This window comes from Epinephelus lanceolatus, chromosome 13, assembly GCF_041903045.1.
Source record: "Epinephelus lanceolatus isolate andai-2023 chromosome 13, ASM4190304v1, whole genome shotgun sequence".
Taxonomy (NCBI): Eukaryota; Metazoa; Chordata; class Actinopteri; order Perciformes; family Serranidae; genus Epinephelus; species Epinephelus lanceolatus.
In genome coordinates, this window is record NC_135746.1 from 38,680,197 (window position 1) to 38,697,795 (window position 17,599).

At 40.9% G+C, this 17,599-nt stretch overlaps 1 protein-coding gene across 1 annotated transcript in view; it reads right to left on the reverse strand.

Annotated features, from left to right (window-relative positions):
- Positions 1-17,599, reverse strand: part of lrfn2b (leucine rich repeat and fibronectin type III domain containing 2b) — a 242,917-nt gene that overhangs the window by 146,660 nt on the left and 78,658 nt on the right. The window contains exon 2 of the mRNA XM_033648679.2: positions 11,998-12,058. The gene's annotated coding sequence lies outside the window, so the exon portion shown is untranslated. The remainder of the gene's footprint in view (positions 1-11,997; positions 12,059-17,599) is intronic.

Genomic DNA, 17,599 nt, shown 5'->3' on the forward strand with positions numbered 1-17,599 from the left:
GTGCCTTTGATCAAAGACTGAACTGAAAGGTGCTGACCTACACACTGCTAATACTTTCCACATCCTCTTTTATATGAGAGCTGCGACTGGAGGCGCCCAGCAGGTACAGTATGCAGCAGAGGAAAACTGGTTACGCATCAGTGCACAGCTGCAGTCTAAGGAGCAGACACTCCCACAGCAGCATGGAGAACCTTCACATCTCTCTGTTGGGTCATCAGGCTCAATGCTCTATGCTGCTGCAGCACATAACAAGACTCTGTGTTCCCTGTTGTGTTCATATGCTAAACACATTACTTGCCCTCTCAGGAATATGTACGGCAAACAAATGCATTAGCTGCCCTTGAATGGTTTTCCCCCTGTTCACAGTCTGTGAACACTGTAGTACTGCCAGTCCTAATCAGCGGTGTAGAGTCAGAATTGGAGTACATTATCTGCACAGCAACAGCGACAAGAAATACAAAAAAAGCTGAGAGATACACAAAGCTTTTCTCTGTCTGACAGAGCTTTCAGCCAGCCTGGTTTCAGACCTCTGGTCTCTCAACTACACCTCATAATCCACATCATTCTGGTGTTGTGCTGATTGATGGCTATGTTCTTCAGTTTGGAAAAAAACAACTGAGACAATTAGAGCTTTGTAGGTGGGATAAGAAATGGTGGCATTATTTTACTGTACCAGACCCAGAAACATGCCCACAAAACAGCCACAAAAATGGCCGTGGACACAATTGTACTTTACTTGTAAATACATTTGTACATTGTTGTAAGTTATAAGTTAAGTTAACAAATAGCAACTCTTAACGTATTCCTTTGACTGACATGCTCCTAGCATCTGCTAGGATGGAGGTTGGAGCGGTGGATGGGACACTTTCCCCAGGAGAGCAGTGTTCAGAACTGTGTGAACTTAGAGTCATTTTAAGGTATATCCTTTTTTTTTTTTTTTTTTTCCCTCCAAAACCTAACCACAGTCACTTTACTTACCTAAACCTAAGGATATCTAACCATGTTTCTTTTACTAGACCTAACCAAAGTAACTGACACTGAGCTAGCTTAATCTTTTGGGGGCTGTCCATTGTTCCAAACTTAAACACAGGACTTTCACCCAGGAGATCGCTGCTCATGTCCTGTGTCATGTTTAAACTACGTAATGTAGTTAACGTCACGTAACATATGTAACATACCTTACACGACAAATTTGTTAACACTTACATAAGTTATGACAAACACATTTATTTGAATCAAAATGTTGTTGTTTAAAAAAAAAACCAAAACCTAACCAACTTTTTTTTTTTTTAAATGAACGCGTAAGTTTATTTTGAAAACACACAACACATGTAAAGAGTGGAAACTGAAACACTATCCCTAAGCATCCAAAACTGATGTGTAGGGCCACTGACCAGGCTGACGTACAGTATTTGAGGAGTTGGGAGTCAGAAGGTGCTGGATTAATAGGAGGTTTTTCTGTACACATTCATCCAGGTGATCCATGTAAGCCTAAATATCTTTTTAATAAAATTAAGGATTTTAACAGATACAAAGCTGTTTGCACTAAATTCTTGTGGAAAAACAAATAAACAAAAACAAAAATAAAGGTGCCAACCTGTATTACAGTATAAAAACAATGTAGGCCTTTGAAAGCTGGAATACCTTCCTAGAATTCCTGAGCTAGCACCTGGTGACTATTAAAAAACTGCAACTTAGGATGCTTCAGCACTGGCCTTACCACTTATACATGTCCATTCCTGTTTGGCTTTTAAAGCAGAATTATTAGTAACTTATGGCAAGAGAAATGACACATTTTTCCTGTGCTGCTGTTACACTTCATGTCTCTGGCAAACATTTCTATGGTTTTATTTAAAAAATTAAAGAAGCAACAGACAGCATTTTTGCCTATATATACCATTATGTAAATAATGTGGGTTGCACAGGGTAGTATACACAGTAAAATCAGACTATCAGCGTTTACATAGGTTACTTAATGGCTTTGCAATCTTTGCAATATGCTTCTGCCACCAGGGACGAATTTTCGCGGAAAAAATCTGCTTTACGGCAGGAAATACGTTATGTATTGCCAAACTGGTCGGTCAGCCAATCAGGGACTGGAGCTGGTCCTTATGAGGAACTGGGCATGAGATAGTTGAGTCATGAGCACAATGGCAGACGGACAAAGTTTGGAAACAAGTGAAAAACGGCCTAGCGAAAGATAACAAGCTCCTCTGTCTGAGGAGGCAAAGAAGAGCAAAAAGGAGAGTGATAAAAGAAGAGGGAAAACAAGAGTAAACCTCAGTCAGGCGTTCAAGAGATGGAGGGAGCTCCGTGACCAAAGAGGCTCAACACCGGTGTCCTGCTAGCTTTCTTTCTAATGGCTCAGTAAGTAACATGGCTAAATGTTAGCTAACGTTAGCCGAAGGAGGACTGTACTGTACTGGCTGCTAGTTCATTCCTAGCTGGCCAGCATCGCAAATCGCCGCGACCAGGGACCGGGTAGCGAGTGTTGGGCGGCTGACATCCTCGTTGCCATTCTACGGCAGCCCTCGGACTGTGAATACCCCCCCCCCCCCGCTGCCGCCGCCGCAGCTACTGGGCACAGAGGCCTCTCCGACCGGGAGAAGTCTGTCCTCCGCTCCCGTTTGTCTGGTAAACGCCTCTCCTCTGTCAATACACTCTGCCAGCAATTTAATAATATTGATGCCAGTTGTAACATTTGAATGTTTTAGTAGTAAGCCATGTTCTAAGCGGGATAATGTATAGTGAGCCGGTGACCGTTGGAAAAATAACTCAGCTGCGCATCGGGGTTCCATTCCCCTGTCGGGAGTTATTTTTCAACAGGCACCGGCTCACTATACATCATCCCTTACGTGTCTACTGTTGTTTGTACTGATACTGTACATATTGGTATCATTTACTGTGAGCTGTTTGTACTGGTACTGTGCATTCTGGTATAATTATTTGCATTACTATTTGTTTTTTCTTCAGATAAATCTAATAACTGTTGCTCTGTCTCTTTACTCATTTATTTAGTATAGTGTCCACACAACTTCTCATTCTACATATACATAGAGGTATACTGGTGGCTTTACAGCCTACATTTCATTGATTTTCTCTGATCCCCACGGTCAATTTGGTCTTTGCGACAGTGCGAGCAACACTGCTGATGCTAGGTGGCGCCAAGCTAAAAAAACCCTGAATCCTATCTGTTGCCTCTTTAAACAAGAATAAAACACACTGCACCCAAACAGGAGACATATTCATTTTGTCTTGCTTCTGGTCACACTCCATAAACTCACATTCAATGTACCCTTGTCCTGTAGTTGAGGCTTTACTGCTTCAATACAAGAAACTGTAAAAAACACACTAAATCTGCAAACAATATTGACCCCGAACAACAACCAGGAGGATACCATTGTGGCACCCATCAGCTCACCTCTTTTGCCCTTTTGTATTGCATCGACCTGTAGTTAAGATAAATAACTGCATGCCACTTTTTCCCAACAGAGGTCGGTCATAGAAACTGGAATGTTTAATAAGCAGGTATATCACCGTGAAAAATACTGTAAAATTAGTTTCATTTTGTCATTTGTCTCACTCATGTTTCAGTCTTTTTGGCCTTGTCATTAGAAAGTCAGACAATTTACAACTTGCTAAAGTAATTGAATCATTAGTATTGATCAGTAATCCTATTACCACCCTCTCTTCCCCTCCTTGATATATTATGGTCATTTTGTAATATGAGGCAGTAAAAACCAACAGTAGGAGTACAATGTAACAGTGGGGATGTTGAGCCTGTTTGCTTCTATGCAGCACCCTGACTGGAAGCAGTCAGCATGCTGTGCTGTTGGATTGTGGGTCGCCTAGAACAGAAATCGATTCAGCTTAAAGACACAGTAGCTAGATATCTGTTCTCTCACAGTGGGGGGAAGTGGTTCTACAGGGAACGTGTTCTAAATGAGGTCCTCTGTCAGAGTGACACTTCCTCTGCCATAGGCTACAGAGACTATTCATGGTGCTGCTAGCTCTCTCCGAGTGAGAACTGACCTTCAGCAGAGATGCAACAGAGCCACAAACACCAGCAACAATCAGAGGAAGTCAACTGAGAAGCTTGGTTTGTACACAGTGAAGTGCACATTAAATATTGACCAAGGCTGGAATCCTGATCAGAGTGAAGCCCTTCTCTACGGAAAGATTTTTATTTCATCCTTTTAAAGTCATAATCTGCAGCTTGTTTTTAGATAACCAGATGCAATTTGCTGCTCTCTGAATTCTTAATTTTGTTTACAGAGGCAAAAACATTTGAGTAAATATAAGAAGCTTAGTGTGCATTATCACAGATGACTCCTTGAGAAAGCAGACTAAAGCTGTGGACAGCACAAACATTAAGGGGGGACTTTGCCCATTTCCAACCAGCTCTGTCATCACAGTGTGGGAAGTGTGTGCAAATGAATGGTGTTAGTTTCCCCGATGTGATGCGTCATTGATAACACCATCATGGAACCCACTGGCTGTTGTCTGAAGACTATGGTCCTCTGGAGACAACTGACGATATTTAAAAAACCCTGTTACAATAAGCCATGCCTTTATTTTGAAATTCCCATGGCACATGTGTCACCATTTCTGTCCAAGCAGACCTCCTTCCTAAACAGTCAATCAGTGCTACCAGCAGAACACAATGCAGATAATGGTGAGCAGCCAAAAGACAATGAGGATATTTACTGATATCGTTTCATTGTTAAAAAATACATTATTAGCATGGCAGACTTTGTTAATTAGTAGAAGCAAATATCATATCGTTGTCCAAAGAGTCAATGTAATATGATATTGTGATTAAACTAGTGATGTACAGCCCTAATACACATATTTATGCAGATGCAGATCAGTTTTAAAAACCTAGTAAAAAGCTAAATGGTCATCAGACGATACGATAAGTGGTGACGTTGCATTTTGGCCAGTGCGCTCTGCCTCTTTTGATCTCCACATAGACTGTTTACCTGCGGACAACAAAAGCCGGCTCGAACACGGTTGTTCAATACTAACCACATTATAAATGGAAATCAGAGCACTTCCAACATCAAAATCTTGTACAGTTGATTCTATACACATATGCAAATATCTGTTTATAGAGATTACTGATAACATGAAATGCATCACCCAGTGGATAGGAGCTCTGAGCGCTGACAGCACAGGTAAAAGCCAAACACCACTTATTTGCACACACTACAATGAAACAGAGCTTGTTGAAATTGGCAAACATTATTTTCAAATTTCCATTGTAATGATCTGAAATTTATTGTCATCAACTACAGACCCAGAATTTGGGGTTTGGGATGTTAATGTTACCTGAGAACATTTGATCTACCACAAATTCTCAAATTACAGCCAGAATTAAATTTATGGCTTAGTCTAAGATAATAAACTGGCCGGATGCTAATAAAGGCTGGATTAAAAAAAGAAAAAAAAAAGACTGAGACTACCTGTACTATAATTGCTGAATTCTGAATGTAGCTAATTTCCACAGCACTGATATTAAAGGGCCACTGTGTAAAATGGGTTGAAAACCGTTGAAAACAGTGACATCAGTGGTCAAATTCTAGATTGCAGGGCTCACTCGCTCACCCCTCCCGTCGGGTAAATGACAGTGGCCTGACAAATAGCCTTGCGCAGACACAAGTTTTTCAGGAGTAGGTCTATCTAGCGACGAGGTGAATGTTTATTTAGAAATCTAAACCATGTTACGATATTGTAATGAATCCCTCACGAGCAGGAGACCAGAGTAGCATTCGGGAAAAAGGCCCGTTTATTTGAGCACTCCAAAAACTCTCACTCCAGGGGATAAAAGACTCCGTCCCAAACTCTGACTCTTCTAGCATAACACACACACACACACACTCCATACACACATACACACTTACAGTACCTAGCGGGTACCCCCTCCCCTCTCTGCTCCACCAATCTCCAGCCCGCACACTGACTGACAGCTTAGCCTGTAAACAGAGCTCAGCTGTTTATTTAGCCTAGCGATATCTCCGGACTATAGTAGCTGCAATGGACGACTTTGAACGTGATTTTGAAGAGTTTCTTGTAGCGGACACAGACCCAGAGCCATACCTGTTTGAGCCGGAGCATACAGATGAGGAACTCCATGTGTTTGATGCTGAGCGGGCGAGAAGAGAGGCTGAATCCTCCACTCCCATTTTGCTGCACAGAATGGGATTCGGTGCTACCATCGTTGGGGAGATATATCATCAGGATGAAAAGCGCCGCAGAGAGTGCATCACAAGGAGTGAAGTTGCGTCTTCTTTTTCTTTTCCCTGCAGATGACGGTTCGGGTTCATTCTCTCCTGTTGCGTGGTAAGTGTGGTCCATTCGCAAACTTTATAACTAAAAAAACCTTTCACTACTCTATATCGACGAACTACTAACACTCTCTGCTGTTTCCTCCTCCTCCTCCTTCCTTCCTTCCGCTGTCTTCGTTGGTTTATTTATATACGCGAAACGTGTTCTCTGGCTGGCTGGATTGTCCGCTCGGTCTGCCGTACATACATGGCGGCGCAAGATGGCGACCTCTCTAAAGCAAGGCCCTTGCTATATATACATATGTATATATATAATATATATATATATATATATATATATATATATATATATATAAGCATAATTATAAGGCTACGAAAACGAAACAAATTTTATTTTATAGCGATTATACACTTATATAAACATATTAATGGGTAGAATATTCAGATTCAGATTCAGATTTGACAATAAACCATGCCAAATATTACACACTGGCCCTTTAATCTCCATCAGTACAATAGCAGAATGTTACCCAGTTTACAACTTGACTCACGCTTGTAACAAGAGGGACTCCACACAGTTTTCAAAACTAGTTATTAATTTGATAGTAAAAATAAGATGGGGTGTGGAAGGAGTGGGTGTTGTACGGGACTACCCAGTCTCATTCTGAAGTTGTCGAAAACCAGCAATTGGTCAGTGACTTCCGGCATCAGCGACGAAAAAAAGCCATCTTTTTACATTGGCGTGATATGCAGCCGGTTGGTTTAACAGCGCCCCATGGCATCAGGGGGAAACGTATCAGGACAACAACAAAAGGTGAGGTGGCAGAAGTCCGCATAGGGCGGATGGGAGTGGTGGTGGCCAAGCAACCACCAGCTTTCCCCTGGGAAGCCAGTGTTCACTTCTCGTATGATTGTAAAGCCAAACCCTGTTCTTTTTTCTCAAATCCAACCACATACTTTTGTTGCCTAAACCCAACCACATGTGTGTGTTGGCAAAACCTAACCATGTGTATTTGTTGTTGAAGGAAAAAAAAAAAGTGAATTCGCAGTGTTGTGCCAACGTATTGTTTTTTATTTTTTTTTTGAAAGAGACTATATGCAAACTGTACATTTCATGTGAAAATTAAAGTAAAAACAGAAAATGCATGTAAGAGGAAGAAGCTGAAGCAATGTCCCAGAATGTCAACAACCAACTCACTCAAGTTTTTCCATGTCATATCACAACGTGGTAACCTGGAAATCCAGATGCCCTGCCCCTAGCAAATTTGAATTTGCTTTGCAAAGGGATCTGGCCCCGACGAGCAGAGCCGTCGGACCAATCAGATCAGTCTATCTGACAGAGGCGGGCTCTGGGCGGGCGTAACATGATGAGGACAGCGCTGCGCTGTAGGGGTAGAAAAGTAAACAGCCCAAATGGCAGCTGCTGTGTCCATTCAATTTAGCTTTGGAAGAAACGCTAAGCCAACTACACTTATCTTTTTCCTTGAGAGAGGAACAGAAGACTGCCCTAGAAGCCTTCGTTTCCAGGAAGGACGTTTTTACAGTTTTGTCGATGGGATACGGCGAAAGCATAATATATTAGTTAGCCCCACTGGTCGGCAAACCAATGGGGCTTACTGCAATGTGATGAGGTTGGAGTGAGAACGTGTTGTAAGGGAGAAATGCATGAATAAAAGTACGTGTATGTGAGTGCTGTAATCTATGTAAACCTAAATTAAACTACAAAGATGGGAGTGCCATGAAGAGATTTTCAGGCTGCCCAGCAAGAGGGAGCTTAGCCTGGGAGAACAGCCCTTTTGTCACTCTCCCCTTTCAATTGTTGACAGTTGCTCTGACGACCAACCCAGGCTCAGCAGAGCAGCACAGGAAACCAGGCGGGCGGGCCATTGCAAGTCATGTCACTCATTCTTTCTCCGTAAAATAAATACTGTTTCCATTCCACTTCTGCTTTGATGTTTTTTTTTTTTTTTTATCATTCAAACTCAACACTTGCTGGTGTTTGACATTAAAAGCCAACTTGGAAAAGAAGAGATTATGCCTTTTGAGCTGCTGAAAGGCTTTTAGTGTGAACTGTCTGAAGGACATGTTGAGTTTCTCCGACTTCTGGGAAAGTACTTTAGAATGACTACTCATTGAAGAAACGATTCAGTCAAATGAATGTAAAATATTAAAGCTACAATAACTTATAAAAATAACTTTCTCATATTTACTGGAATTTCACTTCAAACAGTAGTATATCAGAAAAAGTCATATTCCTCTGCCTCCTCATAGTGCTTCTAATGGCATTTGCAAAATCAACCAGGCCTGAATGAAAACCACCAATCAGTGCTGAGGAGTCTCTATCACAGCTGTCAATCATGTCGATCAAGTCAAGTGAAAAACCAACCACTGCCCACCAGCTGAAGCAAGCGCTGCCTAGTTTGACCGGTTGACCGCAGCCCACAAGCACTGATAGACGGCTTTGGCACAGACTTCTTGGCTCTTATTGGTTGTTTTTGTTCAGGTGCAGTGGAGTCTTGCAAATGCTATTAGAGGCCCTACAAGGAGGCAAAGAAACATGATTTTTTTTTTTTTTTTTTAGAGAGATTATCTGTCTTGCATTACCGTGGATATACAGTAGTGAGTTTAATCAAATCAGTATATCCTCATAGTTTGTATGATATCCTACAAATTAGTACCCCAAAAATGATGTTACATCCTTGACGTAAAGTTACGTAATTTATGTAAAGTTACGGAGGTTAGGTTTAGGAGAGTCGTGGTTTGGTGTCTTTATGTGTGGGCAAGTAAAGTTACTGTGGTTAGGTTTAGGAAAAGAAACATGGTGATTGCGTAATACAACTCAGAGCATAGCTAGGCGTATAACAACTATGTACGATACGTCAATATATTTTCAAGCAAGATACAGATTTAGACAATACCATTTATATCAATGTAGGATCAAGTTGCATTATCAAACACAGTTCTTCTAGGTAGCCATGCCAGTGTGCACCTCTCCTCTCTCACACTCACTGCATAACTCTGCTCCACTCACACAGAAGATCTAGCAACACTGACAGCGACATGGGAACTGTCCATTGGTTCGACAGCCCATTGGTTCGACATCCCATTGTTCCGACCATATTAAACTCATTGTTCCGAAGTCCGTTCCGAAATCATCATGATGCCCTGTGGTTAAGGTCTGGTTAGGTTTAGGCACAAAAACCACTTGGTTAGGGTCAGGAAAAGATCATGGTGTGGGTTAAAATGAAAAAGAAAGTGACAAACACATAAGCCGTGAGCCTGCGCCGCCTCAAGCCGGTCGCGGCGCACCATACGCCCGTCGCAAGCCGTTCAGCACCGCGGACAGTCGGACTAATGGGATGTCGAACCAATGGGCTGTCGAACATGGACATGGACCCCAGCGACACAGAGCTGCTCCTCTGTTTAATCTGTCGGTTAATTAGTCAACAGTGCCGCATCGGTCTATACTGTATGTTGCACATTATACGCTGAATCAGTATGTGAGATGAATAAAATGACTGCAGTAGCACATGTATGTGGGGGAGACAGAGCTGCTTGATTCGGTCAGGTCAGGTCAGGGTGCATTGAGACAGGCACTCACTGAGACAGCGCCTGAATGTTTTAAAAAACACAGCAACAACACAGGCATTTCATATACAAGATGTTTACAATGTGTCTCTTGCTCCTTTCCTCCCTCAGCCTCTCTGTTGATGCTATGTGCATAAATAAGATTAATGGTCATCTGAAGGGCCACGGAAAACCACATAGATATTCAGTTGTTTCAGACCTTGATACTTTTAAACTCATGTTATAGTTTTGTGTCCTGTGCAAACCTTTAAACCGCTGCAGCTCCAGTGCTATTTGCAAAATGTTAACATACAACCCTGCTATTCCTTTTATATAATTTTTCATTTACATGTTGTGCAGCTGTTTATTTTCAAACAAGTTAAAAAAATCCCTGTCTTTGCATTTATTTTGATCACAGTCTGTTTTATTAAAAGTGCTTGTGACATCTCAGTGTGGCTTTGACTTGAACTGAGAATTTCGTAGAAAATACCGAGATAATAATGTGTATCGCCACTAAGACTGAAAATACTGGGATATGAATTTTAGTCCATATCGCCCAGCCCTAACTCAGAGTTCACTCAGTTCCGAAAACACGTGTCCTGTAGAGGGTCAGTGATTTGGTAAAACATCCACCACCCCAGCCTACCTCCTTACAAAACTGCTCGGGAACGCTTCCATCATTACTCCCTTCAGCGTTTTGGTCACATGATCGCAGCCTTCCAAAATACATGGGTTATGCATGTATTACTCGCTCATGATAATGAGGGGGGAATTTGGGTGCATTACTTTTTGTAGAAAAACATATATACAGTTAATGAAGCAGCCTATCAATATGACAAAAAGTTATTCTATTAAAGTTACCAACTGTAGCTTAAATAATTATATAACACATTTAGCAGGCAAAGTTTCCACATAGTGAGGTGTATCATGAATCACTTCTCTGATCTGTATAATGGCACTGTAAAGGCTGAATTGGTACTGTTACCCCTCAGATTGCATAGCACATAAGGTTCTCCATGTCATTGCACTCACAAACACAATCAACACCCCATGACACCTGGCCAAGAAAACCTTTTTGATGTTTGTAGAGGATGTAAATAATGGATTGGTGACTTGTGGTGCGTCACAGGATGGGTTCTGGGGGCTCTGCTGAGACACAGTGATCTCAGCGGATCCTCCTGCACTTGTCTCTGAAAGCTGTCAGATGATCAGGGAGCTTCACAGTGACTCTTTGGCAGAGATAAACAACAACACAAAGCAGCTCAATGAGTCCTGGTGGGCCTCTGGCAATCAACCAAATGTAATATCACTGTCACAGATGCAAATGATCCTCTCCTCTGTATCACTTTCCTCATGGTATACAAATTATAGCTACACATTTTGCGGAAATCTGGAGACTGTCTAAAGATAGTTGGAAAGTCAAACCCTGAGTTAGTTACTGTTTGACATGTTTCCAGGAACAAATGCTTGAACTGTCAAGCAGGTGAAAATGAGATTTTCCTCTATGCTTTCTTGCCCAAGCACCAAAAATTTCCAGTCACCACAAGTCCATAAAACAAGCCTAGCCGATTGCATTAAGTTTTGTTGGCTCTGGATGCGCTGACGTGACCTAAATCCGCTGCCTCGCTGGCTGCCTACTCACATCATGGTCGTCTCGGCCTGTAAGAGCTTCTCCTTCATCAGGTCCGGCTAAAGCCTCACACACACTGCCCATCACTGGCAGGGATTAGAGGGCTACTGCTTGCACACGTCTGAAACTGTCTGCTCTCACTGAGTCATGAGAGGCTGCAGCAGTTCTTCCCAAACCCAAAACATTACCTGAAACCCTTAAGTCAAGAGTTTTTGGTAGAACTTATCCTCCTTAAAACATAAGCCCTCAAATCCAGCACTCTGTGGAGCATTATCTAGTCATGGTGTAGCTTATAAGTCTGCAAGTGTTAACAGAATTAAAGGCAAGTTTACTTTGAAGTTCTGCATACAACATGCAACCTAAATCTCATCCAGGATAGTAATGAGCTGCTTAGAATGTTCAAACTTCTACTTAAGTTTTTTTGGTCCATGTTATCTAGTGATAAGCAGGTTACTGTTGAGACGAATTTAGTTTTTTACAAAGTTTTCTCAGCTGTAACAACTTTTGACTCACCTGTTAATTGTGGAGATGTGGTTGCAGGTACTCTGCTTAACAACAGAATTCAAGGCCATCTCTGTAAAAAAAAAACACAACAAATATGGTGATCAATATTTAAAATAGTCCAGTTTCACATAAACAGCTACACTTTTTAAAGATAGCAGTGGTTGGCAGTGACACATTACAAGTAACACACAAGTAAAATACTGTAAACTTCAATTAGTAGCCGGTGCTATTATTTGCTTAACTCGCTGGAATGAACAGACCTATATTTGGGACAGGCTTAAAGCAGTGTTGTGTCAGTATGTATGCCAAAATCCTAGAGTGCCGTAACACTCTCTCTCTCCCTCTCTCTCTCTCTCTGATGCGCTGTCTGTCGGAGCTAAATCGAACGAATGGTTCATAATTGATATATTTATCTGAAGCCTTACATTCATATGAGTAATATTCATGCTGGTTTAAATAAACAATTTTAATGTACTTCCCATTCCCAGTTTTGTGTGAAGTGAATGACAGGCCTGTCCCATAAGGTAAACCTCATATTTCTGCTACCAATTAAAAGGAAGTACAGGCATATGGCCAGCGGTCGCTGTGTTCTTCTGTGTTTTACCAGTTTTCAGACACAGATTTTTTGCTGATATCCAATATGTCGATATGTAACAACTAATTTGGCCAATCCACTTTTTTCCCCAGATACTTTTGGTGCTCATCAAGTCTCTTCTATAGTGGAATTACCATCATATTATGCATGCATACTCTTATTGTGATGGCCCACCGGCAGATGGACACATGAATCACAATGCTTTTAAATGTATGCAATAGTTGTTCATTGTGTAGAATAAGAAAAAGAATGTTGGGCGATTCTCAGAGTTCATTTCAAAGCCGATATTGACCGATGCCGACAATGTACTGATATCATCAACATGTTGGCTGATTCCGATGGTTCATTTTAAAGCCAATATCGGCAGATACCGATAACTTCCCAATATTTTTGTGTATTCCTAATCAGCTTGGCTGTACATCATGACAACTAGAAGTAAGAGAGGCAATAGGGAGTGCTACAACTATTAACATGGTATATTTGCAAATATGGTTTGACGCCCTGCATCACGCATCAATTGTCCTGGTCTTTCACAATGAAATGTGGCAACTCTACAGTTGTCTTTTGGTTTCACAGGGGGCACAAACAGCGGTTTGACGGGTGAGTTTGGAATCAAGGCTAAATTCATTATGGCATCAACAAATAGGGTGAAGCTGCATATGCTTTGCAAAAACACAGAGAAGGACAAGAATCAGTCAACATGGCCCCTGCACTGCTGGCTACATTTCTTCTTTACTACTTCTGGGGATCATTAAAGTACTCTCATGTAATTACTTCTGACTACAGACCAAGTTAGTCTCTCTTTACTGTAGAAAGTTACTTAGGGAACATGTTTTTCTGGCTAACAATAATTCAAGTCATCTTAAAAATGGGTCAGCAACCAACCTATCTGTCCTTCTCCAAATCTCTTAAAAAATTACTACAGAAATTAAGGAAGAAGTAAGCCTGGCTGACATTGTTCATCTGATGATGTAGCTATAAATTGGCTGGCTAGTTAGCAAGCATTTTGCTAACATTAGCTAACATAAGATGTGACTATTTACAATGATTTGTGTTCTTGAAGATGATAACAGTCCTCCAGCCTCCAACTTATAACTAATTTCAACATCTGTGTGTCAGACAAGCAAATAGCATATCGAAGTATTACAGGGAAGGGGAAACTTGACTGAGGTTCTGTTGAAGCTTGCTCAACTTTTACTGGAGCAAAGAGTGAAAAGGAGTGAGATTTAGGAAGGGTCAATTAAACATTTGTCAAAAACCAATTCATTTTATGTCAACTGACTAATCATTCAATCAGCTTGTGACGCTGTGTGGACTCTTTCCCCACAGCCCTGCTAAGCCAAGTTGAGGCTACAAAGTAGATTCCATGGTAATGAGGTGAGTTTGAATTTCTGGACTGGCTGGGAAAACAGACAAGGTAATTATGCAGTGACTAAGCAATAACATACTGAATGTAAAGCAGTGCCATTTTCCTCCAAGCACAAAAGTATCTTTCCTTGTCAGTGTAGCCTCATCTTATTTATCCTTGAAGTACAATGTGGTCAAAATGTATGTGACATTTTTTACTTAACAAATCTTGATAATTCCAGTCATCCATATTTGTCCCTTGTTTTACCAGTGCCGTGTGCTTTAGAACAGACTTTTATTGTAACTAATTAAATATGCATAACCATCCTGCACAACACTAGAGCCAGCTTGTTCTTTGTACTTCAATTTCCCCTGGATATTGAAGCATAAAAGGTCAACATGCGACAGCTGATCCTGGGAATGCTTCCCCTCTGCCTAAAAATGCCATTGTACCTGTGATGTATCTGTCCCTGTCAGGGTCTATATATAGGCCATCAGCTGGGAAATGAATAAACATCAGCGTGATCTGCGCGTCTGCCTGCCGATGGGGCCATCCCCAGTCACTCAGGTGGGCTGACACTGCTGCCACAGCGACGGCATCTCTATTCTGCCTGTCAACCTCTGAAGATGCTTAGAAAGAGCCGCCAGTCTGGCTCAGGCATTTATATAGAGACAATTAAATTAAATATCTTTTTATAACATGCATCACACACATAGAGCAGATGAGATATAATGGTTAGTGGCCAGTTTGCTGCTCTATTAAATAAATAGTTTACAGCCTGTTAATCATTAAATACTTTCACAAATCACATGAATGAATAAATCCTGCAAACATGACTTTAGTCACAATCACAGTCACGAAACAGTCATGCTATAGTCTTATCAACTGATCTGCTGAATCTTAAACAGTAATCTTAAACCCTATTCGTACGGGACTAGTATTACCTGGGGACCTCTAGTCATTTGTAATACTTGCGGAGGTTGTCTGTGATCTTAATCCCGTGAGAATCTAGCGTGTCCATAATTTGTTCCACCGCAAATTACCAACCATATTTCACCAAACACAGATGTCACGTGATGATATAAGTCCTGTGCAAATCGGCTTCTTGATGATAGGCTGCTTTAGACTGCATTATTGTTTGTCAGCCCTATGTGTCTTATTGAGCTCTGAATATGGCACAGTTATGGATGGGCCACTGTGTTGTGTTTACTGCCGCAGAAGAGGAGTAAATCTCTTTTTGAGCAATCCGAGTCAAGTCAAGTCTGATATGCTGCCAAGTCTGTTGAGTGTGAAAGGTTCTTCAAGAGCAGGAGATCATGTTGAATGCTCTGGAAAAAGCAAGTAACATAACCTTGACTAAATAGGGTTTTTTTTAATTAAAATTGCAAGTTACCTGCAAGTCTTTCGGATCTTTGGATGCTTGCATGTCATTTGTTTGTTTTGCTCTCAAAGAACTTCACCAGGTTTAAACCCCAGCCTTTAGATTTTTGCTGTCAAGTATTCAATTCCAAATCAATTCTCAAACTCAATTTTTTTTGGTATTGTCTCCATTTACGAGGGTTGTACCTGTCAGTCAAATCAGATTTGGCTGTTCAATACGAATACTCAACGATTTCTTTTTTTTTTTATTTCATAGAATGTTTGAACAGGCTCAGTGGGATGTTCAGAGTGACAGCCGCATTCACACAATACAGCAAACACATGCATTAATGTTGGATCAGAAATCTGCAACAACATTTTTTTTCTGACACTAGATACCAAGCAAAAACCAGAGACTGTCTTATTAATACATATTTCTGCCTTACAGTGATGGCAACACAGCTTATTTAATCTAAAGTTGCCTATAAACATTCCTAAAATGTATAAATGAGCATTAGTACCATGTTGTACAACAAAGCAGCTACTCTGCAGTGGGCATTTTATGATTATTTGGTACTTCAACTTTGCAGCGTTAGTGGTGAAAGCAAACAAATCTGTCCACTCCGTATGAGGTTTTTTTCTCAGAGACATTTTCTTGTTTGAATTTGGAATCAATAGACAACCTCACTATGGAGACTCAAGACTAGCCATCACTATTTCAATGTATGATGCACATTGCTAATGAGATGTTAAAACTTTTTTTTTAATTTGGTGAAAAGGCTACATATTGATACAATTGGAAAATGTAAGAATCACTTTAAATTGAAATGTTAAAAAATTATTCATTTCCATATAATTTTTTGTCAAAGCCACAGGGAGACACTGGAGAAGTGCTGAGGAGCCACTTATGGTGTACTGTAATATCATGGTATAAACCTAGTTTGTTTCACATCAGGACGTATATATCTCCAAAAACCTCCACCAATGAGAAGGTTAGGGCAGCCTATAAGCCAACAGAGGCAAAATAGTTGAGGTACTGGCTGCTGCTTGTAGATGTTATTGCTGTGAATGCAAAGTAATAATTCATGACAACCTTGGCATCTTTTTATAAGTTCAGAGCTTTCTTTGAAAAGTAGGGGGAGAAGCATTTGATTTGTGCTTGTATTGCGTGCCCAGTGACTGGGGTCCACATATGAGTTGGTGATGAAAATGTCGGATGAAAGATTTGCACAACAAGAAGGAGCCATTAAGGCTGATGATGAAGTAACAACTTAACTTTCTGTGCAGCAGTGCCACTAAGACGAATACCTGTGTACACACTTGCCCATTCTCACTCTGAAAGTGACTGATACACTCGTGTATGATTAATGAATCCATTTGCAACTAAGAATTTAACTGGAGCAAATTTGCATGCGCACAAGAGAAGGAGAATGAAGAGCAATGATTTGGTAACTGGTTGAAGTAGCTGATAGGTTGTTTGCTGTTATGATGTATCACTGGCTGCAGGGCAAACAAGTATCTGTGGCTGACTCAGGGAAAAGCTCCAAGCTTTTTCTGGGCTTCAGACTGGAGGGAGCAGATCCACTTAGCTTTCCACTGCACTGCTTCCTATTGCTTTGGCCATTCAATTGACAAGCAGCCAGCCGGCAAGAGCACATTAAATTTTAATCTGAGCGTGATGCATGCTTATCATTCCTGACGGGCCCAAATGAACTTTTGTCACTGTCTGAGTGAAACAAAGCAAAAACAAGGGAGGAGCAGTGCAGTGTGCACTGAGTGATGTTACAAGTCTTCACTCTCATTTACATTCTCAGATCACAGTGTATATGAAGTGATATTATGGCTGCTGCTGTGCTGTTTCACCAGTGCCAGCTCTAGCATAGGTGGAAAGCTCTAAATAAACACCTCAAATATTAATATACAGCGTTTATTACACAGCATCCAAAAGATACGTTCAGGGCCAGATGACTGTGTTTGAATTTACATTTAGGGAGACACTGAAAGTGTCCTGAAATTGTGTCTATGACATGTACAAATGTACAGTCCATCTAAAGGCATTTATCAAGTATCAATACCATGACTGCAAATGAATTCTATTGCTGACATGTTCACCATAACAACTTTATAAGTGATAATAAGTCAGTAGCCATGTTTCCAAAATGTCTTTTTATGCTTATTTTTGAAGTAGCACATTAGAAAAGCTGCATGGAAATTCACTAATACTTCCTCAATTGCGCAAAAAAGCCTTTACGCCTGTGCTTAAAGTGGTGTATGCCTTTGTCAAAAAAGAGCTAATGTGATAAATGGGA